The sequence below is a fragment of the Mirounga angustirostris genome, unplaced genomic scaffold (assembly GCF_029215605.1).
Source record: "Mirounga angustirostris isolate CCGP_5_RB_7025 unplaced genomic scaffold, mMirAng1.0.hap1 SCAF_2, whole genome shotgun sequence".
NCBI lineage: Eukaryota > Metazoa > Chordata > Mammalia > Carnivora > Phocidae > Mirounga > Mirounga angustirostris.
The window spans coordinates 73,393,868-73,416,936 of record NW_026991710.1 but is presented as its reverse complement, the minus strand read 5'-3'; the positions used below and the strand labels follow the sequence as shown (position 1 = coordinate 73,416,936).

Sequence of the window (23,069 nt, the reverse complement as noted above, 5' to 3'; positions counted from 1 at the left end):
TTGAGAGGCATGAAATTCTTATGATAGCAATGATATTATCAATCAGTTCAAGCAAAGTAATCTAAAATTTATTCTGCTTAAGCTATTAGAATGTTTTCTGGTGTGTGTGTATGTTTGTGTTTTACGCATTGGGTGGTCATAGACTCTGCTTCCACAATATATGTTGTCCATATAAAATGATTAGTTTCTAATTTCTTTAAAAATTCTTAAATTTAATTTTAGTAATCAAGAACATATTTATTAAATGCTTGAGCATAAAAAACATAACAGTTACCACTGATATATGTAAATTTTTGCACTTTCATGTGTGTACAGGTAAAGCACATGTCATTTTAGGATGCACTTAAGAGGAGGAAATGTGGTTAAAAAAAAAAACAGGGAGAGAGACAAAACCATAACAAAGCTAACAACTGGCTTTGAAAATGAAACCTCAAGTGGCTAGGAGAGTTAAAGTACTGGCAGTTATTTATCCTTATTTTAGAATATGTTTTAATTACATTATTTAATTACATTATTAGATGCTCCTGATTAATAAAATAATTATGAATATTTTAACATCCAGCAGTTTATTATTCTACATAATTTATTTCTACCTTAGATACTATCTATTTTCATCTATTAGAGCTGTTAAAAAATTTATGCATGTAAAACTAAGTGCAGTAAAGGTGAAAAGAAAATATTCAATAATCCCAAGAAACAACTCCAATTTATATTAAATTATAAGTTTAATCACCTACACAGAATACTGTGAATTCGAGATGAAAAGGAAATGAATTAAAAAAAAAAAAAAAAGAACATGAGGGGCTACACACAGCTTTAGAACCTATAATAAAAAAACTGTACTCTTGGGCGCCTGGGTGGCTCAGATGGTTAAGCGTCTGCCTTCGGCTCAGGTCATGATCCTAGGGTCCTGGGATCGAGTCCCGCATCGGGCTCCCTGATCCACGGGGAGCCTGCTTCTCCCTCTGCCTCTCTCTCTCTCTCTGTCTCTCATGAATAAATAAATAAAATATTAAAAAAAAAAAACAACTGTACTCTTATTAATGAAATTAAGAGTTGAAATACAAAATATAGGTAATAGTGATTATTACAGCACTACTATATGAACATATACCTTGAGATTAAAGGGAAAAACACAAAAGCCTCTGTATCATCCAAAACTCACGTGCACGCACACACACAGACACACACCCAAAGAACAGGTTTGAATCAGAAAAAGGAAAAAATCTTAAAAATAAATAAATAAATAAATAAACACAAAGACTGCCTGAAATAGCATAATCCTGAATCTAGATCCTAAGTCATGGATCTACGGGTTCAGTTTATGAAAAGAGAAATAGTATTGAAATGAGGAGAAAAGCTAACTTCACCCAACGTGGGGCTTGAACTCATGACCCCAGAATCAAGAGTCTTATTCTGTATTGACTGAGCCTGCCAGGCGCCCCAAGAGAAACTAACTCTTAAAATTGAAAAGTAAGAGGAGCCTGGCTGGCTTAGTCAGAAGAACATGTGACTCTTGATCTCGGGGTTATGAATTTGAGCCCCATGTTTGGTGTAGAGATTATTTAAATAAAAAATAAAATAAAATAAAATAAAATAAAATTGAAAAGTAATGTAATTCAACACAAGAAAATTGAATAAAATAAAATAAAATAAAATAAAATTGAAAAGTAATGTAATTCAACACAAGAAAAACACAAAGTGTTCTGAGTCCAGTTTAAACCAGAAATTAGGCAGATCAAAAAGAATTTGATCATCTTATAATGGACTTCAATGTCAGTAATAAATGATTATTTATATACAACAGAAGCAAAAAACTAAAGGGAAAATCATTGGGATTGCTTAGTAATGCCAAGTCCAAAGATGAGCTCAGAAATGCAAAGGCTATCTAATAGAGATCACATTGCTTATTTTCACCCACCTTTAATGAGCGTGAATCAGTGAAGGCATTAGTAGAATTAGAAACAAGCACAACAGTGACCACGCAAACCAAACCTCCTTACACAAAATCTACAATTTCTTGGAACTCTCAAGACGACATTAAAATGTATTAATATTATTTTCTTATTTTCTGTTATGGAAAATTGCTAACATACAACAAAAAGGGAGAATGACACAAAGAGTCCCTATGTACTCATTACCCAACTTCACTAACAGATATTGGAATTTAAAAGAGGTAAGAGTATTAGCTATGTACTTAAATAGCTCTATTGGTCAATATTGTCCTTCAGATGAGGTAAGAGACATTTGCATTAGAGTACCATGCTCTGGCTGTTCTCTCACCATGTTTCTGCCTGTGAGGAGGGTATTCTGCGGGGATAAGGGAAGTGCCACAATAGAAGGCCATATTTCCCTTCCCACCATACTCCAGAACCCCGGAATTCACTGCCCAGTTCAGGACATGACCAGGTCCTCCTGAGGGTCACCCAAGGTGTGGCCATGGGACAGTGTAGAGCCTGGTGTTCACTGGGTCAATCACACACATGCTCATAAGGCCATGAGGGACAGAACCTAGGGTAGTAAGGTGCTAAGCTAAGCTGGAGTCTGACTGGCTCCCCACTTTGCCACCGTGCTGCACAGGATGCTACGGAGTCCCAAAAGTTCTAATTGGAACATGACTTTCCAAGTCATTAGAAAAGTATATTTGTTAAGATGGGAAGATCGAACATATTTTATTCAGCAGTTTTTAAATGTTTATATTTAAAATTTAAAATGTTAATATTTAGACTTACATTCTGTGAGCCCTCACAGTTATGTTCTTGCCCTGAATCTCACAATTGTTAGCAGCTTTCTTGTTTTTTTTTTTTTTTTTTTTTTTAAGATTTTATTTATTTATTTGAGAGAGAGAATGAGCACATGAGAAGGGGGAGGGTCAGAGGGAGAAGGAGACTCCCCACCGAGCAGGGAGCCCAATGCGGGACTCGATCCTGGGACTCCAGGATCATGACCTGAGCCGAAGGCAGTCGCCCAACCAACTGAGCCACCCAGGCGCCCCAGCAGCTTTCTTGTTACTAGATTCTTTGTTTTTTTATCACCACATCTCAGGAAAAACAAAGTCTGAAAAAGTTGCAGACAAGGGTAAAAGGATAGGAGGGTTATTTTATGTTTATATACTTTAAAATATGGGTCAAAAAATATAAAGCCAAACAGAAGGAGGATATATCCAGTAAATCATTAAAACAAATACCTAAATAACATTTATATTCATTCAATTTTATACCTAAACTAGGAAACTGTCTGACATCCTCCACAATCCACCACTTTGAGACTGCGTTGGAAGTGATTTTTTTCAGTAAGATTACATATCATTACACAGCATATTTTATATTTATGGAGTTCATTACCCATGAGAGATTATATAAACTATACCCAGATTTAAGAGTTTAGGTTACTGCATTTAAGAAGAAGATACATCAAAAATGTAAATTGGGAATTTATATTTTTGGAGATTGAAATCACTGGGAATACTTGTACCCAGATAACTATATTCGATATCCCAGATATAAAGCATATGGATTTTTCCCCCCAATAAGAACTGAATGATGCTTTGTTTCAACTCTAACAATACTCTTCTGGTTTTCAGATTTTTTTTTTTTAAAGAGCATGCTGTACTGTATATAAATGCCAGTATAGTTTCAGTAATGGGGGATTAAACAAATATATGTTTGAATTCTTTTATGCATATGACAGGCTACTTCATTTCTTCTAGTTTAATACTCTTCTCACTAAGGTGGAGCTCAGTAAGAAAGCCCTCATGAAAAGGGACTTGAAGGAGAGGTCTTTGAGTTGGACGCCTTTAGAAGCTAGGAAGACAAATTTCCTGGGTTACAAGTAGTAGGCATTTAGTGACTTATCAGGAAAGTTATGAGAGAAGTTGTGACTGAGAAAGATCAGCCAGATTGGGGTTGGCCTCTCCACATTCAAGACATCTGCTAATTACACTTCTGAAATCTATTTCACAATCATTTCTTCCTTTTCTATCTAGTATCACTACTCTGGATCCACTACCTAAGGACAAGCAAGGAAATGGGAAATGGAGCATAGATCTGTGCCCAGTGTACAAAAGCTACCACTTTTATTCCATTAGCCTCTCTATTGGGTTGACTAGTGCCCCCCACAAAATTCATGTCTACCTGAAACTTGTGAATGTGACCTTATTTGGAAATAGCATCTCTGCAGATACCATCCAGTTAAAATGAGGTTATACTGGATTAGGATGAATCATAACTACAACATGACTAGGCACCTGAGTGGCTCAGTTGGTTAAGCGTCTGCCTTTGGTTCCTGGGATGGAGTCCTGCATTTTGCTCCCTGCTCAGTGGGGAATTTGCTTCTCTTTCTGCCTCTCCCCCTCACCCTGTCATGCTCTCTTCTTTCTTTCTCTCTCAAATAATTAAATCTTTAAAAAAATACAATATGACTGGTGTCCTTATAAGAGAGATATCTGGACACAGTGACACAGATCTACAGAAGGCCACATGAAGACAGAAGCAGAGATTCGAGTGATGCATCTATAAGTCAAGCAACAAGGACTGTCAGCAACCACTAAGGAGCTCAAAGAGGCAATGAAGGATACTTCCCTACAGCTTTCAGAGGGAACATGGTCTTGCTAACACCTTGATCCTAGACTTCTAGTCTCCAAAACAGACAGAAAATAAATTTCTGTTGTTTTAAGTCAGCCAATCTGGCATACTTTGTTATAGCCGCCAAAGGAAATAAAAGCTTAATAAAGCCTCTTAACTGGTATTCCTGTCTTCACCCATACTTTCTCCACTCCAAAGTGACTTGCTAATGCAGTTCGTTCTCCTGCTTAAAACTTGTTAATATCCCATTCCAGTAGGGCAGCCCCTAGTCACATGTGGCAAATGAGCACTTGAAATGTGGCTAGTCCAAACTGAGATGTGTGGTAAGTGTAAAATACACACCAGATTTTGAGGACTTAGTACAAAAAACCCCATTAATATCTCATAAATAATTTTATTTTTATTACATCTTAAGTGATACCATTTTAGATATGTTAAATAAAATGTATTTGAAATACTAAATTACATAAGTGACTACAATTTATTGCTTGTTTTGTATTTCTATCAAATAGTTCTAGTCTATATAATAAAAAGTAAACCTTTATCATGATGTACAGCTCCTGCCCCTCCTGGCCCCTATTTATTATGCTAATTTTATCTCCTACCAATCTTCCCATTGCAAAAATGACTCCTACTCATCATCTTGCAGTTGCCTGAGTGGAGCAAGATTTTTTGCACTTGAACTTTTTTTTTTTTTAAAGAATTTATTTATTTATTTATTTGACAGAGAGAGAGAGACAGCAAGAGAGGGAACACAAGTAGGGGGAGTGGGAGAGGGAGAAGCAGGCTTCCCGCCAAGCAGGGAGCCCGATGCGGGGCTCGATCCCAGGACCCTGGGATCATGACCTGAGCCGAAGGCAGATGCTTAACCACTGAGCCACCCAGGTGCCCCCTGCACTTGAACGTTTAACATGCTATTTCCTCCATCTGGACTCTTCTTCATATTAAGGTGTTACTGCTTAGAGATATGATCTCTGAAGTAGACTCCCACCTCCAGGTGATTCTTTTTACTGACCGTCTCTCATTTCAACTGTCAGTTATTTCTTTTATTTGACTGTTTGCCTATATCTTGTCTGTCTTCTGCACTAGCATGTAAGTTCCTCATAGCAAGGATCATGTCTATTTAGAGCCATATTGACTCCACACAACCTAATGTAGTTTTTTGGCACATTCTAGGTGTTTGATACTTTTCTGAATAAATGAAGTAGGAGAATGAAAGATGATACATGAGGTTTGAGAGGATTCATCAGAAACCAGCTGGAGAAGCTGACATACTGCAAAAGCATTTGCTTTAGGGAATTTAATATCAGTGACATGACAAGTCCAGTAAAACTTCTGGCATTTGTATGGTACATAAATTTAAGTAGGGACGGCTTGGAAGTGATGTATGAACTAAGGGATTATTCTAGTAATTTTAGGCTGTACAAAAGAAAAGAAGAAAGGAAGCAGAGACACAAAAGTGAGAATTAAAGAATTGGTACAGGGCGCCTGGGTGGCTCAGTTGGTTAAGCGACTGCCTTCGGCTCAGGTCATGATCCTGGAGTCCCGGGATCGAGTCCTGCATCGGGCTCCCTGCTCGGCGGGGAGTCTGCTTCTCCCTCTCATGCTCTCTGTCTCTCATTCTCTCTGTCTCAAATAAATAAATAAAATCTTAAAAAAAAAAAAAAGAATTGGTACAAATCTAATATGTCTGAGGATTTGATGATGTAACATCAAGTGAGAAATATTTTCATGAATAGATTAGGATTTTCTTTAAAGATTATTTGAGAGAGAGCGCGTGAGAGTACAAGTGTGGGGAGGGGCAGAGGGAGAGAGAGAATCTCAAGCAAACTTCCCACTGAGCGGGGAACCCAACACAGGGCTTGATCCCATGATCCATGAGATCATGAAGTGAGCCGAAATCACGAGTTGGACACTTAACTGTCTGAGCCACCCAGGTGCCCCAGGATTTTTTTTTTTTTTTCAAGAAAAGCTTATGTACTCCATCCTCATTCTTGCCTGAATTATATATTTTGAGTGAGAAATTAATAAGGTGATTCTTCCAGTAAAGATAATTATGGGAAAAAAAATAATGAATGCAGAAGTGTCTTCAATAGGAAACAGGGCCCAGGAGAATTTTTTGATATATCAAGTCCCAAACATTCCCTCATTAACAACATCCTGGTCTATAACACACACCTTCTATTTGTCAGGGGACCCTCCATTTCCCTGACATTCCACAAATATGGCCCATATTTGCAGAAGGTTCCTTCTGCTAGAAGTCCTACTTCTCACTCTCTCCTCTTCATTTATTAACGGTAGGTGATCTTGGAATAAACATGTTCTATTTCTTACTGGCATGGCCTGTCCCCAAGATGAAATCTCAGCTTGTCCAGACGTAAGCTTACAGACTCCTGCCCTGTGATAGAGGTCTGCAATTTTCCCATTTGTGTCAGCAACTTCAGTGGGTCACTTCAGATAAGAATGTCCTGGAAACTTATATGGCTGCATTTCAATCCAGGTTTGGATGACATTATAAGTCAATTTCTCTGAATCTTCTACTTTGCAATTAGTTCTGAATTTAGGAGGACAAAGAAGGATGTTGCTTATTGCCATTTTTAAGCCTCCAAAACACACCCACCCACCCACCCACCCACACACAATTTGGAAAAATGGATTTACAATTAGTTATTGGTAAGTTCTAGCAGAATCATAGTAGTGTTGCCCATAGAACCTTAATTCAACCTTGAAAATTATTACTACTAAAAACAAAAACAAAAAATAAAGAAAAGCCTTGTATCACGAAAAACAGGAACCTGTCAGCAATATTAAGATTGACATCTTGAATGTATGGAAAAGACTGTTCTAGCTTTTTCTTGCTTGATATTTTTATTCAGGAAGGTCAGGATATAATACCCTGCCCATTGTGTCATTATGGTTTAAAAAAAAGATTCCTGTTTTGAAGAAAAGATTTGCTTCAGGGGACCGTGAGCATTTTATTTTATGATATTGATTTAATTTTAATGTATATAAAATGTTTTAAACTGAGAAGTGACATAAAAGTCTTCAAGGCAGTCCTTCATTAACAACAATATGCTGATGCATAAGGGAGACAAGAAGAAGATCACTAAAGACTTGCAGAATCAGCACAGCACTACAGGTCGACAATCAGCTAGAAAACAATGGAGGTCATGAATCAAACTTCACCCGACAAATTGCAGACACAGATCAAACTTTACTGGCAAACTCAAGAAATTCTGAACACCAGAAAATGCATTATCCTTCAGATTTCCTTCAGCACGCTCATAAGCAAAAGTAAAATAAATAAAACCCCACAGATGTATATCTAAACTGCAAAATCTAGCAAAACAGAATCTGAAAGGATTACGTGTGACTAGAGGACTAATTTAGTGGCTTTGGATGTCTGTTTATTCATCTTTAAAAAAGAAATAATAGGCAGAGTCATTTAAAGCTGGATTTAACTGATTCCCAATACTGAATTAGTACCTATAATTTATTAATTCACCCACCAGTAATTATAATACATTTAACTACACAAATTCAACTATGAGCTCACTCTTTTTCTCTGTAGTTACAATTTTATTTTGTTTTATATTATTTTGTGTATTTTATATTTACCAAGAAAACTATTTCTATGAAATTTTTTTGCCAGTCGTTCACTGGGAGCCACTTCGGAAACCAACCCCTGAATAAGACACAACTGTGCTCAGTGTGCAGTAGCTGAAGGGGACAGGCTCTCTCAAGAGGGTGGTGTGTGTGGAATGCTAAACACCATCCCCTCTCTTCACGTTGGAAGTGGTAAAATACTGTTTCCTTGCTGTTTCACTAGGTAGAGTTCATAGGGGACAGAGGGTTTCAATAAGGAAACATACCAATAGGCATAAAGCTACAAATATTGCTAAGTGATACAAGGGAAGCAAGGAGCTGTTAAGAGAGAGAATAACATGCAAGAAACCCTTTAATTATACGTGATGATAGAGTGGGCCTTACTGAGGAAATTTAACTTCAGGTTAAGTCTATGGGACAAGGACACATGCAGGGAGTAAGCAGAGGATTATTTCAGAGATTGGAAAAAGCTCAGGGAGTTGGGGACAAGAGGGCAATGCAGGCATTTATTGAAGAAATTGAAAAAAGTACAGTGTGACCAGAACTCGGTGAGCAAGAGGTCTATATATTGGCATCAGGTAACTGTAGGTCAGCTGAGCACTGACTTTTATATTGAGTTCAATGGGAACCACAGAAATTTTAAGTACAATTCAATTGTATTTAGTCAACATCATTCTGGCTGCTACATGGAGAAGAAAATAGAGGTAAGGAGGGTATGGAAAGATGGTAATTTGAAGGTACTGCAGTCGTCTTCTAGAAATGCTTTTAGCAAGAGGGATAGAGGCCTATATGTTTTCCAGACTCAAGGAAGAGCTAGATTTAAAAGCAAGTAATTTATTTTATAGGTAAAGGAAAAGAAAAAGGTCAAGAATGACTCCAACTTTCTGTTCTGAGAAAACTGGGAGGATGGTGGTGGCATTTCTGATTCGGAAAGACTGCAGGAGAAGCAGGTTTGATTGGAAATGGGAGTGAATGGGAGAAAAAGCAAAATGATTTGAGAATAAGGGTGAAGCAGACATACTGAACATATTAGAAAGTAAGATAACTGAGAGGCATCCAAGCACATATGTGGTGATAGGAGTCCTATTAAGAGCGGTTGCTGAATGCTATAAAAAGTGCTAATAAGTAGGCTAAGAACACAAAGAATCTCTATATGAATGCATTAAACTTTCAAATGGTAGCAGACGCCAGTCTTTTCTAACTGGAACTCCTCCTTTCTCCCCTCACACATCCATTCTTTCCTGGGAACGTCATTTTCCTCCACTTTAGTGCATGCCTACCCCCAGAGCTGCCAGGGAATGTACTGTGATCAATCTGTCATGGTTCACTGCTTTACAGAGAGGGGACCCCTTTCCCAAACCGGGCTGGAGGACTTTTCTGGCAATTCTGATATAAAAATATGAAAAATAAGTTAATGTTTCTTGGATCAAAAGTTGTAAGTTTGAGAGGTAGCAGTGGTCACGTTTACAGTGGTACAGTCAAGAGAGCGAGAAAGAAAGAGGACAAAAGAAGAAAATCAAAGAACAGCAGAGATGAATACAGAGAATGAAAGTTACTATCATATGAGTTAATTATAGTTGCTCCTGGGGCCCAGCCTTAGGCTTGTCTTTGGTTTCATGAGTTAGTCTTTTAATAAATTTCCATTTGAGTTTGAGGTAGACCAAAGTGTCTTTCTGACATTTATAATCAAGAGACCTAGGCAATGAAAAGAGAAAGCCAAAACCAAAGGCAGAGAAAGAGAATGTCTATTTCCAAAAACTCAATAAATAGTGGTGGGATCATAAGTAGCAGTCTAGTAGTTCCATTCACTGTTTTTTTTAATGTTTAAAATTTCAGTTTAAAAAAATAAAATTTCAGTTTAACTAAATCAAGAATAAAACATCAAAAATGAAATTTTAATAATAAAACATATATGACCATATTCTGTGTATATGTATTATTTTCAGATTGGCTACTACGCATATCTACTTTATTTATCATCAATCATAGTGGCTGTTTTGTATATTATTTTGTCCTCAGATTTTTCTATAATAAACATTTCAATATCAAATAATATTAATAGTAACTTTTAATAATTTTTAAAACATATTATAGATGCATTGTTTTTAAATGTCTCCACACGAAGCATATAAAAGTACATAAAATTAAAAGTGAAAATATTCTCCTTTCACCTTGACCTATTTACAGATTTAAACACTCTTACTGTTTTTATCTCTTTTTGAGGTTACATTAATAAGTAAATTGTATTTTAAATTCATCACAGTTAGATACCATTGACATCTCAATAAAAATTATGAGAGACTAGCAGTCTTTATCTTCCACTTTCTCTAAATCTTCAATTTCCATTGGCTATATAATTAATATTTAAATCCTTCTAATTATCACTTATTTTTTATGTGGTATGTTTGAACCTCTATCTCTTGACATGTCAAACTTAGATATTATGTAGTAGTCCTCAATCATGAAACATTATAACCTTCGTATGCGTATTCTTTTTTTTTACCTCTCTTCATTCTATTTTCAATTTTTGTTTATTATTAATTTTTACATCGTTGGATACAGCCGCATTGTTCTACAATTATGTTTTCCATTCTTGTTTACAAGTTTAATATAAATACTGTGAAAAAATAAGTTTTTGATTTCATATGTAAATATTATATAGGGTTCAAAACAAGAAGTATAATTAGTTCAATGAAAAAGGAAATGAGGGGCACCTGGGTGGCTCAGTCAGTTAAGCATCTGCCTTCAGCTCAGGTCATGATCCTGGGGTCCTGGGGTTGAGTCCCATATCTCCACATTGGGCTCCCTGCTCAGCGAGGAGCCTGCTTCTCCCTCTCCCTCTGCTGCTTCCCCTGGTTGTACACTCTCTCTCTCTCTCTCTCTGTCAAAAATAAATAAAATCTTTTAAAAAAATTTATTTGACAGAGAAAGAGCACACAAGCAGGGGGAGCAGCAGAGGGTGAGGGAGAAGCAGGCTCCTTGCTGAGCAGGGAGTCCGATGCGGGGCTCAATCCCAGGACCCTGGGATCATGACCTGAGCCGAAGGCAGACGCTTAACCGTCTGAGCCACCCAGGCGCCCCTAAAATCTTTAAAATTCAATTAACAATTTTCTCAGTTAAAAAAAAAAAAAAACTTCTAAGATTCAAGGTCTAATGAAACTTTTAATCTCATCCTACATTCCTTACATGTGAATCTCTAATGGACATATACTATTGCAGCTTGCTGATATTACATTATTTGTTAAATCTTGAGGACATTTAGACTAATTTTAGAAATACATTAAACATTTTTGTATATACCTCTATTTTTTTACTATTTGGAATTATTCCTTAGGATAAATTGTGAGAATAAAGATTTTTTTTTAAGATTTATTTTAGAGAGAGTGCACATGTACATGTGTGCATGAGTAGGGCGAGAGGCACAGAGAGAGGGAGAGAGAAAATCTCCAACAGACCCCTCTGAGCTAGGGACTGGATCTCACAATCCTAAAATCATGATCTGAGCTGAAATTAAGAGTCTAACGCTTAACCAACTGAGCCACCTAGGTGCCCTAAGAATAAAATTAATCAACGACTATGGACATGTTTACAGATCATGGTACATATTGCTAAAGTGTATTCTAAAAGATCATTATAAAAAGACACTAGAAATATATGTACCGCTTTTTCAGCAATGTTCCCAGTACTGACTTTCTCTTTCAAAAATATATATATTGGCTAGATTAGTGAACATAATGCTATTTCAGTTAATATTTGCTTATTAACAGAGGAGAATAACACTACACATATGCACACTAACTTTCCATTTTCTGCTTTGTCTATTATATTTACTTCCCTTCACACTGGTTATTGAAACATACTTAATCTTGAGGATATTCCATAAACCCTAATGATTACAGAGCTTAAGAACTTAAGTTGACTTGAATTAAAACTATTAATAAAAAGTATGACATAACCAATCAAAATTATGAAGGATAATATATGTACCCTTTTCATTCATTTTATTCATAAAATCTATGCAACTTATTTGAACAATGTCTATCCCATATGTCAAACTGCCTGCTAGATATATCCATTTGAATACCCCTCATGTACCACAATTTCAGCATATTCCTAATAACGCTTGTCATCTTCTAGCATTTTTTTTTCTTTTTGGATTCCCTGTACCAGTAAAAGTTATTATCAAAGAATCTCCCACTAAAGACCCTAGGAGTCACTCTGGATGCTTAACATCCCGATTTTATCCATCACAAGTCCAACAAATTATCTCCCTAAATCAACTTCAAATGTATCCCTTTCTATTTTAACTGCCAGTGTTTACTCCAGGCTCTCATAATTTTTCTCCAGAATCACTGCAATAACCTTTTAACAGTACTCTCTCCGCCAGTTTTATTTCACTTATTATATGCTCCACACTGCCATCAAACTGATCTTTCTAAAATCAAATCAGATCATGCTTCATTGGTTTTCTACAAATCCAAGGTAAGTTTAAAACTCTTTAGTATGATTTATCTGGTTCTTCATGATCTGGTCTCTGGATGTTTGTCTGGTCTACCACTCCCCAGGACACTATAAACTCCGGGAAAGACAAAACAAAACAAAACAACAAAACTTTCTGTTCAAGGAATCTGTTAAGTTCTCTAAAGTGTCTTTTTTTTTTTTTTTAACCCAAAGCCTAAAATATGTTTACTTCACCTTCTTCACTTGGCATAAGATTCTTGTGATTTAAAATGTAAATGATGTTACACATTTTGCTTCTTTTTGGATCTATAAAGTGAAACTAATTAGATTCCTACAATTACAATGCAAATGTTTTTATGTATTTTTATCCTTTTGAAAGAGCTGAGCAAAGCAAACCTTCCAACTTTATTTATTCTCAGAGAGATCAAGCTAGTTTGGGTTCAATGCAATGTTACCCATCTCTCATGAAACAACTTAATACAGAATTTAATAATTCAAAGAGACAGTTTTCACCCCCAAATGTTGTTGTGTATGGTAACATCTACTGAGTTTATTATGGACCATCTACTTTTTGGTTGGTGTTCCAATGCCAAGGAAAGAATACAGTCAGAATATTTAAAGAATAACAATTCATTAAACAAGTTTATGAACGATTTTAGTATTACTCCACTTTCAACTCTCTTTTAAATACCTTTTCCTGCAGTATTGTATATCGGCCCCATTTTTAGCAAAATATCTAAATCAACATAGGAACAAAGTATGCACAGAGAGACTATTCCAAGTGTATACACACAAGTATTAATTGTCTTACAGTATTTGCTGTCTTGGCACTTCCAATATAAGGCCATATACTCCTACTGACAAACATATGCCAAGTTTTTACTATTATGGTTTGAAGAAGAGAAGTGGTTTAATCCATTCAAATAATGTGTGGAGATTATTTCAGCTGCAAAAGAGGTAATATTTACACTATTCAATTTTATTCACAAAAGAACAAGATCTGGGATGAGATTTAAACAGTCACATCACATGTTCTCTATTTACTCTAGGTTTTCTATTTGTGAGTTACCAATGCATTTAAAAGCTGCATATAAACTGAAATCCTCACAAAGATTTATTAGCTGATGCTTGGCATTTTCACACTCCATTTAAGTATCCTTTCAAAGGAATATTTATAAGGTCAGATTTTAGAATACCTCTTTTCATTGTAAATGGAGATTTTCTCATTGTAAAATAAACAGATTTTCAACTCTATAATAACATTGTCTAGCTATGAAGTCTATATATGTAAATTCATAAAAGCAAATGAAAAAAATAAGTGAAACATTTAAAAGGGAAAAGTGAGTTATAGTAAAAACTGTAAACCACTAAATAAAAAATCTTTATGTAAATAACGCATACTGAATACAGATACAAATTTACCATCCATGCATACAAAAATTCATGTGTTCAACAAGACGTCCAACTTGCAGGATTTGCTGGTTACCACCTCTAAAAATAATGCTGAGGACATAAGAGAGACAGAATCCAGAACCTAAGAGAAGCAGCAGCAACAAAGGGTGGCTCAGTCGTCTGCCTTCGGCTCAGGTCATGATCCCAGGGTCCTGGGATCCAGCCCCGTGTTGGGCTCCCTGCTCAGTGGGAAGCCTGCTTCTCCCTCTCCCACGCCCCCTGCTGTGTTCCCTCTCTCGCTGTGTCTCTCTCTCTGTCAAATAAATAAATAAAACCTTAAAAAAAAAGGCAATATTTTAAATCATTCTGTGTGGGGGCAAGTATCTTTCTGCATGAAAGTAAGTGGGGGCTGACGTCTTAGGGCCTTCAGTTCTTCACTTTCCTGCATCCCACGCCCAGAGTTTGTAAAATATAATCTTGCAAAACTCCTTTAGAAGTTGGATTTAGGGGTGAAATCCTGTTAGAGTTGTTTCTTGCCAGGTTGTTGTAAAAGAGAGTGACAAGTCTAGTTGGTGGTGCCTGAATGTCTCATGCCTACCTCTTATTTACACAAATCTGGAACTAGCCTAGACTGTCTGGCTGTGGAGCTTCTCCAAGACCAGAGTCCATATTCTACAGGTGATGTAAGCTCACAGGACGAATGAATTACCAGACTCCTGAGGAGTGCCTATACCTTAAAGATAAATGATGAACTGGACAAAATGTTTTCTAAAGCATATACACATAATGAAGTAATTTTAAATAAATATAATACATAAATGAATAATGAGAGAGAAGAGAAAGTTTATCTATGTTACCACAAGTAATATTCCAGATATTAGTAATACAAGGGGAGGTGGAGAGAACAAAAGCTATGGGGTGTACTGATGTGTTTCTTTTGTAAGATGGAAGTATAGTCACTGATATGTTCAAGATTTAGAAGTTACCTTATATGTTTCTTAAAGTTAAGAAAAACAATAAAATTAGCCCATGTAACTTTCAAAACACCAGAGGACAATTTTATAGAATTTCATTAAAAGAGCATATAAAGTACAGGATGAAAAACATTAAATAAGACGGCAGAATTAAATCCTGGATAAAAATTCAACAAAAAGATATACTGAACTTACCAAATGAAAGACAAACACCCACAAATCGAAGAAATGAAAATAAGATCCAACAACATGTCGTATACAAAAACAAAGACACAGAATCCTTGAAATAAAAAAGATTAAAAACATATAATTGAAAAATATAAATCCAGAGAAAGTAGGGGCAGCAATCTTAATTTCTGATGAGCAAAGCAAACGTACGAACAAAATCCTTCTTTGGATGGCTTAAAGCTTTTTTTTTTTTTTAAAGATTTTATTTGACAGAGAGACAGCGAGAGAGGGAACACAAGCAGGGGGAGTGGGAGAGGAAGAAGCAGACTTCCCACGGAGCAGGGAGCCCGATGCGGGGCTCGATCCCAGGACCCTGGGATCATGACCTGAGTGGAAGGCAGATGCTTAACGACTGAGCCCCCCAGGCGCCCCGGATGGCTTAAAGCTTTATGTGACTTTGCAGTGTACACATAGTCCTGACATAGTCAAAGAAGGAGAAGAAAAAATAATACAAGAGGTGGCTAGTAAATAAAACAAGATGAGAGGGGCGCCTGGGTGGCTCAGATGGTTAAGCGTCTGCCTTCGGCTCAGGTCATGATCCCAGGGTCCTGGGATCGAGTCCCACGTTGGGCTCCCTGCTCAGCGGGGAGCCTGCTTCTCCCTCTGCCTCTCTCTCTCTCTGTCTCTTATGAATAAATAAATAAAATCTTAAAAAATAAATAAAACAAAATGAGAAATTTATAATTAAAATTCTTCTGCTAGTGAAAATACAATAGTGGGACAACCATGAGTTCTTAGCCTAATTATAAAGGAAACTCTGCCCTGTATCAGTTCTCATCTTCAGATTATATGAGGCCAATAATGAAATATATTTTTAGATCATTTTATTTAACATCTAAAACTGCGTTTAATAGGAAAATATCCCCACACATTTTCATTTCACTTTGCTAGGTGATACACTTTAATAAAACAGGTTACATGGAATCAAGTGAAAAAGAGAACAGTTTGCCGTTATAAGAATAAAGTCTGTGTAGCAGTGTAATATAGATCTTGGTAATATCACATGTCTAGGTAGCATTTAAATTCTTCAAGGATCTGTCAAAATGATATATGCCAAACTGTGAAACTTTGGAGAAATATCTGAAATTACTGATAAGCAAAATAAGAGTGAATATGCTGTTAATTTTAAACTGTCCCCCACCCCCCCAACAAATAAAAGCCCCACTCTCAGGTTGAATTCAAGGCAAATAATTATGAAAATATTAGGCGATGTGAGCATTTTTCTTATTTTACTTGTTAGGAAAAAATAGTATTTTGATGTATTAATATATATTCAAGATTAAAGATTAAAACATAATAAAATTAACAGAAATATTTTAGTCTTCAAAAGAGCTTATTCACCTGATTAAAATCACAATTAGTCTGTATCAGAGGTAATTTCTTTTGTCATTAATGCAAGTACTTCCACACACCAGTATTTTTTTAAACTTTATAAATAACTTTCAAAGATTATATATTATTACAAGTACTACAAAAATAGTATTTTTAAAGTATTATTTTGATTTTTAAAATAAATGGAAACATAGAATCAATCTGAGTTTATTTGACCATGAAATCATATATGCATGTTTGATTAGTCATTTACTAATATCTTTCTCTAAAATAAACCTTAATGTCCCATACTATGTTAATTCTGTATTTTTATTTTATTTTTTTTAAAGATTTTATTTATTTATTTGACAGAGAAAGACACAGCGAGAGAGGGAACACAAGCAGGGGGAGTGGGAGAGGGAGAAGCAGGCTCCCCGCCGAGCAGGGAGCCCGATGCGAGACTCGATCCCGGGACTCCAGGATCATGACCTGAGCCGAAGGCAGCCGCTTAACCAACTGAGCCACCCAGGTGCCCTTAATTCTGTATTTTTTTTTTTAAGATTTTTATTTTTATTTATTTGAGACAGAGAGAATGAGAGACAGAGAGCATGAGAGGGAGGAGGGTCAGAGGGAGAAGCAGGCTCCCCGCCGAGCAGGGAGCCTGATGCGGGACTCGATCCCGGGACTCCAGGATCATGACCTGAGCCGAAGGCAGTCGCTTAACCAACTGAGCCACCCAGGCGCCCTAATTCTGTATTTTTAAATGTAAGTGTAAGATAGCCCAATTCACTTGGTTTTTACTTATTTTCATTTTTGTTTGAATCTTTATTTACATTTTTTCTTTTTTGTTTTTTCCACTCACTCTCAAAATAGATTCCATTTTTTGGTAAGCTTTTGGGAAATATCGGATTTATAGGAATCTCTGTTGGTGGTTCACAGATGACAAGGACACCCCCAAATCTCCGTATCATCACTGATAATATCAATGATATCATTAGTTTATTATATAATATGGTAATTACCTTATAAGTCTTATTTATAACAACATTTATTCTGACTTGTTTGAGGCACAATTGTGATACAGTAGTTCTTGCAATATTTTTCTGAGATGATCTGCATTATCTAATGCCAGACATTAGACAGTGTTCACATAAATCAAGGTCAAACCCCCAAAAATGAATCAGAATATTGTTGCTTGTAATGTTACATATCTATTATATCTCAATTAAAAAAAGATTATTATTATTTGGGGTATCCACAAACGTACTCTGAGTTGATAGTTCCTGTGAAATTGATTTATTAGGAAATGCTCCCAGGAAAATACTAGCGGAGTGAGAATGCTGGACAGGGAAGGAGTCCATCCAAAAATCCAACTTCAAGATCTCCGTTAGTGGCTTTGGCTCCATCCTACAGGAAAACCCTTGGGAGGGAAGTCTCATCTCAAAATTGTCCTTATCTAAAGGCAAAGTAGTTAGTGATACGGAGCTGGGCTATTAATCCTGCCACACAGGTCAGTCATTGCTAAGGGAGGTTTGTTCTGCAAGCAAAGTGGCCCTAGGATCCCGAAACTAAGGATGGCTCACTGACAAAACTGCCTGATGGTGGCTGCTGAAGGTAAACATGCATCTGGATCCTGTGCGTGCGTACACACACAGGCACCCAAGTGATAAACGGATTTGAGGGAACATGAGCAGAGCAGTGGCAGCACTTGCTACAGTTTATCTTGAAAAGACTTTAGAGTCTAGCTCTTGAAGTAAGGTTGGGCATCTGAAGCTCAGAGAGATAAAATACATTTCCCAGAGTCACAAACCTAGTAAGCAGCAAAAAAAAAAGAACAGAATCCAGATCTTCCCTCCTTTATGCCAGGTCACTTTCATTGCCCATACTTTATATTAATAATCAAACCTAATTTTTTTAGAAGCTCTGTTTTTGTGGATTACTTGGCAGTATTTCTCCAGAGAGTACTTAAAGCCAATTTTGACTTTTTTTTATTCTAAAGAGATTAGAAGTTTGCTATTGAGTAAAAAGGTAAATATTGTAATGGGTTTCTTCATGTTTCAGTGTTTACTCTTGAGCATCATTCATAAATTTGTTTACATGTCCTTTTTGAGCTAGTGTACTTTCATATTTTACTTATGCTATCTCAACTTTGACCTACTCATTTTAAACAAGGAAGAGCTAATTTTGAGGATTTTTAGAGAAAACAAATTGTATTTGCAAAAACATATACACTTGTATACCTTATTTAAATGTATGATACTATGTAATATAAATCATGATATTAAATTATTAAATATTTCTAATATTTAATGTATACAATTACTAATCAAATGAAAATAAAAATATTTATAAATTATGATAACTACTGACCCTGCAAAGGGGGACTATATAATTTCTCAATATGGGGTTATATTTAACTAATGCTACAGTAATATCAAGAGACTTTGTACTGAATAAAAAATTGAGAACATCTGTTCTCTCTCTTTAAAAACCATTCATTTCAAAACCACATTTTTTTCACTTGGAATTCTCAAGCTCCTTTTCAAAGGACTTAAGTCAATTTTGAATGAAAATATATGCAGAAACATTAAAGTATTCCTCAAGATTACAAGTGATTTTTTTCCAATTTAAGTAGTTAAAATATAAACATTAAAAGTTTTATTTCACTAATTTAAAATAGTGCCAGATATTAATACTTGTGATAAGCAATAGAGATCATTAATGGTAAAATATACAACATAACTCTAAGTCAGAACTAAGTCTCCATTGTATTTTCAGAAAATAGAAAGATAGGATCTTTGCTCTGAATTTGTTTTTACGGTCTTATTTATTATTCTTTCTACTCTTGCCCTTTCAAAGTATATCTAAATCAGAAAGGGCACTTGATATAAAAGTTCAAAGGTTATAATAAATCAGTAACGAAATAATGTGATGAATTAGGGATAAAAAATTGTTTTTCTCTTTCATTTTAAAATATTACCCAAGTAATGTATAGATAGTGGTTTTTTGTTGCCATTACAACTGAACTTTCTCAAGTCAACTCTAATAAAAGTATTACTTAATACACAGTTGGACTTTTCAAGAGAACAATAAAGAAAATTGTAAGTAAGGTTGGCTGTATATTTACTATCATCAATGTAATTATGTTTCCTCCAGGGCCTGTGACTATGACCTTAATTTACTCTTAACTTAATCTGTCTCCTCATTTGGTTTTTATATTGGCTCTTTCCAATTTGTTCTCCATTGCCCACACTATATTTCTACTTTTATTATCATTGTAAAATCCAAATGTCCCTTTAAAGTTTATGTTAGTCTCTTGTCATTGTTGATTACTAATTGGCATGCCTTTTTTTCCCCCTTCCAGATTAGACTTGATAGCTTTTCTGGATATTGTGGAAATCTGGACTATTTTATGAGGTTCCTGAATGTATGAATTTATAATTTTTTTTTCCAGAATAGAAAGAAATGGTACAAGGATGGACTTTAAGCTGGCCTGATCTTGAAAACAAAATGCCCAAGAAGTTAACATTCAATTTACCCAGTTATAAGAATACATTGAAGTCATTCTGCACAACTTCTTGCACATGGTGAGAAGGTGGGTAAGGAACCAGCATCTCCAGAACAGTCAGTCAGGATTCAGAAGAATATCCCTCTCTCCCCTACACCCTCCCTCCTCTCACTCCCCTTCTTAAGAATGAAAAGGGTGAGTTTCTGTTCCTCATAGAATCATTATTCTTGTTGGCAGCATCCTCAACAATTACCATTCTTGGTGGCCTGCACCTGGGAAGGCCTACTCCATCTGGGAGCACCTTCACCGTATCCTGCACTGTGTAACTATTTTTGTAGGTTTTATATCCCTCATCATTAAGGGATATTTATATCTGTGTGTGTAACTCCCCTTTATTAACATCCTTAAATATTTTGATTTAATAAGACTATTGATTTCATTTCTAAGTTGTTCCAATGTAGGTGATACTTGTTGGTTATCTACAAGCAGAAGCAACAATTCAAATGGAGAATGCTTAGAAATTTCTGACCCCATGAGCAAAACAATGAGTCAGTACAGCCCTAGTTTTCTCTGTTGCAGCTGCCTAGGCATAGTAACTTTTTTTGTTTTGAGTAGGCATAGTACTTTAAAGAATAGTATTTATAATGGTAGCTTCATTAAAAATAAGAGAGCTCTACAGCAGTTCCATCAGGTGACTTTGGGCAAGTTTATGAACCTGTTTGCATCTCAACTTTCTGTAAGTAAAATGAGAATAATCATATGTTGCATCATACACTTGTTTTGAGGATTCAATGAGAAGAAAATCCGATACATGATAAATTTTTAATATTGTCATTCTTACCAATAATTAGTGGTTATTACCAATCTCAAAGACTATAATTTAGAGATAAAGATCTTCTTACAAATTAACATAAATAGGCAATTGTCTGTATCATTTCAGAAATATCAAAAATTCTGCCAAAAGAAATTTCTCCCCCAATTATGTCTAAAATTCTTCATGGAAGCTGACAGGCATTTTTGGGGAGGAGGGAGCCCTCTGAGACCGGTAATTACTGTATTTTGAGAACATGAGATGAATTTCTCCCACAGTAGATCACACTGAGGCTTACTTGGAAAACTGACACCTGGAAGATGGAATGAAAAGAGGTGGAAGACAGGAAGAGACAGGAAATTAAAAGGAGCCACATCTGCAAGCTGGGAGGTACCATGAGTTATTTTGGCTTAGGTTACAATTCTCTCAAGGATAGCTCCAGCTTAGATTCTCAAAAGGTTAAGGGAACACCTACCCTTGGAATTTGAATCCCAGTGCTGTGGTAACAGCAGCCGGCACTTTTAAAACCGATCACCTGCCTAGGAAGCCTGTCCAGCTCACATGTGAGACCTTGGCTAATGCAGAGGGGCCGAGGTCTTTGGAGAACAGCAGTGGAGAGCTGGGGTCAGGAGGTGAGAGGGATTTCAAGGCAGCTTGCCCAAAATGGTGAACTGACATCAATATGCAGAGGTATCTGTGATCGGATTGAGAAAAGAAAATAAAAGGATCAGAGAGAGGACAGGAATGGAAAGAATAAGGAACAAGGGATCTGTGGTAATGGGATTAGCACTAATGGCAGCTGATTATCCCTCATTTGGCATATTTACTCTAACTTGATAATGTGTCTTAGGCATTCCAAAATTTTGGTATTTCATTAAGAGACGTTCTGTCACTCAGGAGATGGTTGCAATGCCATCTCTACCACTGACCATGATTTTTCCCAAATACTATCTCCTATCATTGTCATCCTTTCCTCAACTCCATTATTGTTTTAACACACTAAGAGAGCCCTTATAGCAGAAGATACTTCTCAGGAAAATATTCCATATATCTCTACAGAACAAATGGAAAAACATCTCCAAACACGGGATGAATTTGGCAAAATTAAAAGGTACTTCCAACTAAAATGCTGCAAATCCTGAAAAAATTTCTGACACAGAGTCACAGTAGGTGTTGTTATACAGGGAAGGTCAAAGGCAATTTACTTTACCTTGAAATCATAAAGAAATTCTGTATTATAAATAATAAATTTTCCATTACCATCCTGTGATATTGCCATAACTTCAATTATATTATCTTTTCAACAGCCCTCAATGTTCAGAAATATAAAATTATATGCTGGCTAACACAGTTTTCTTCCCTTTTCTCTCAGCAGGTGCTCTTTCCCAGGTTGTTTTGGTGATGATATTATATTAGCGAGAGAACTGCAACCATGTGATGATGCTTTAAACTATAAATGCACTGCAATTTGTGAAAGTGTCTCATGGTCACTAATTTCCTCTGGCGGGGGGGAAGATTTTGTGACTGTCTATAATTTCTTGCATGATGTCATCTAAGAAGTACAACTTTATCCCCTTAGTTTTTTTTTTTTTTAATTTTATTTATTTATTTGACAGAGAGAGACACAGCGAGAGAGGGAACACAAGCAGGGGGAGTGGGAGAGGGAGAAGCAGGCTTCCCGCGGAGCAGGGAGCCCAGATGCGGGGCTCGATCCCAGGACCCTGGGACCATGACCTGAGTGGAAGGCAGACGCTTAACGACTGAGCCACCCAGGCGCCCCCCCTTAGTTCTTTATTATAATGCAGAACTAGACAAAATGAGTTTATGCTTTTAGTACGCTAAGGCATATATTAAAAATAAAACTTCTAGCTCTATTGTAATGGAGTCTGAAGGACAAATATCATACAGGGTGATACAAATTTTCTCATTTTTGATTTCACAACTACGTTGTTGAGACATTCTCTATATTTCAAAAACTGTATTTCAAAACCCGTCCTTCTCTGTCTGTCCTTTTCTTCAATCTATAAAATGCTGCAGTCTCTCCTGTCTTTAAAAAAAAACAAAACTCCCCTGTTTTGAGGCCATTCTAACTCCCTCTCATCTTTTTACCTTCAAGCTTAGGTTTTACAGTGTAGCTCACGCTTACTGATTCTGTTTCACATTTTCCAGTTACTCTTTAATAAAAGTTATCAGCA

At 36.1% G+C, this 23,069-nt stretch overlaps 1 protein-coding gene across 12 annotated transcripts in view; it reads right to left on the bottom strand.

The window, feature by feature from the left end:
* The window catches only part of CCSER1 (coiled-coil serine rich protein 1), a 1,348,832-nt gene that overhangs the window by 659,583 nt on the left and 666,180 nt on the right, over positions 1 to 23,069 (bottom strand). The window lies entirely within an intron of this gene.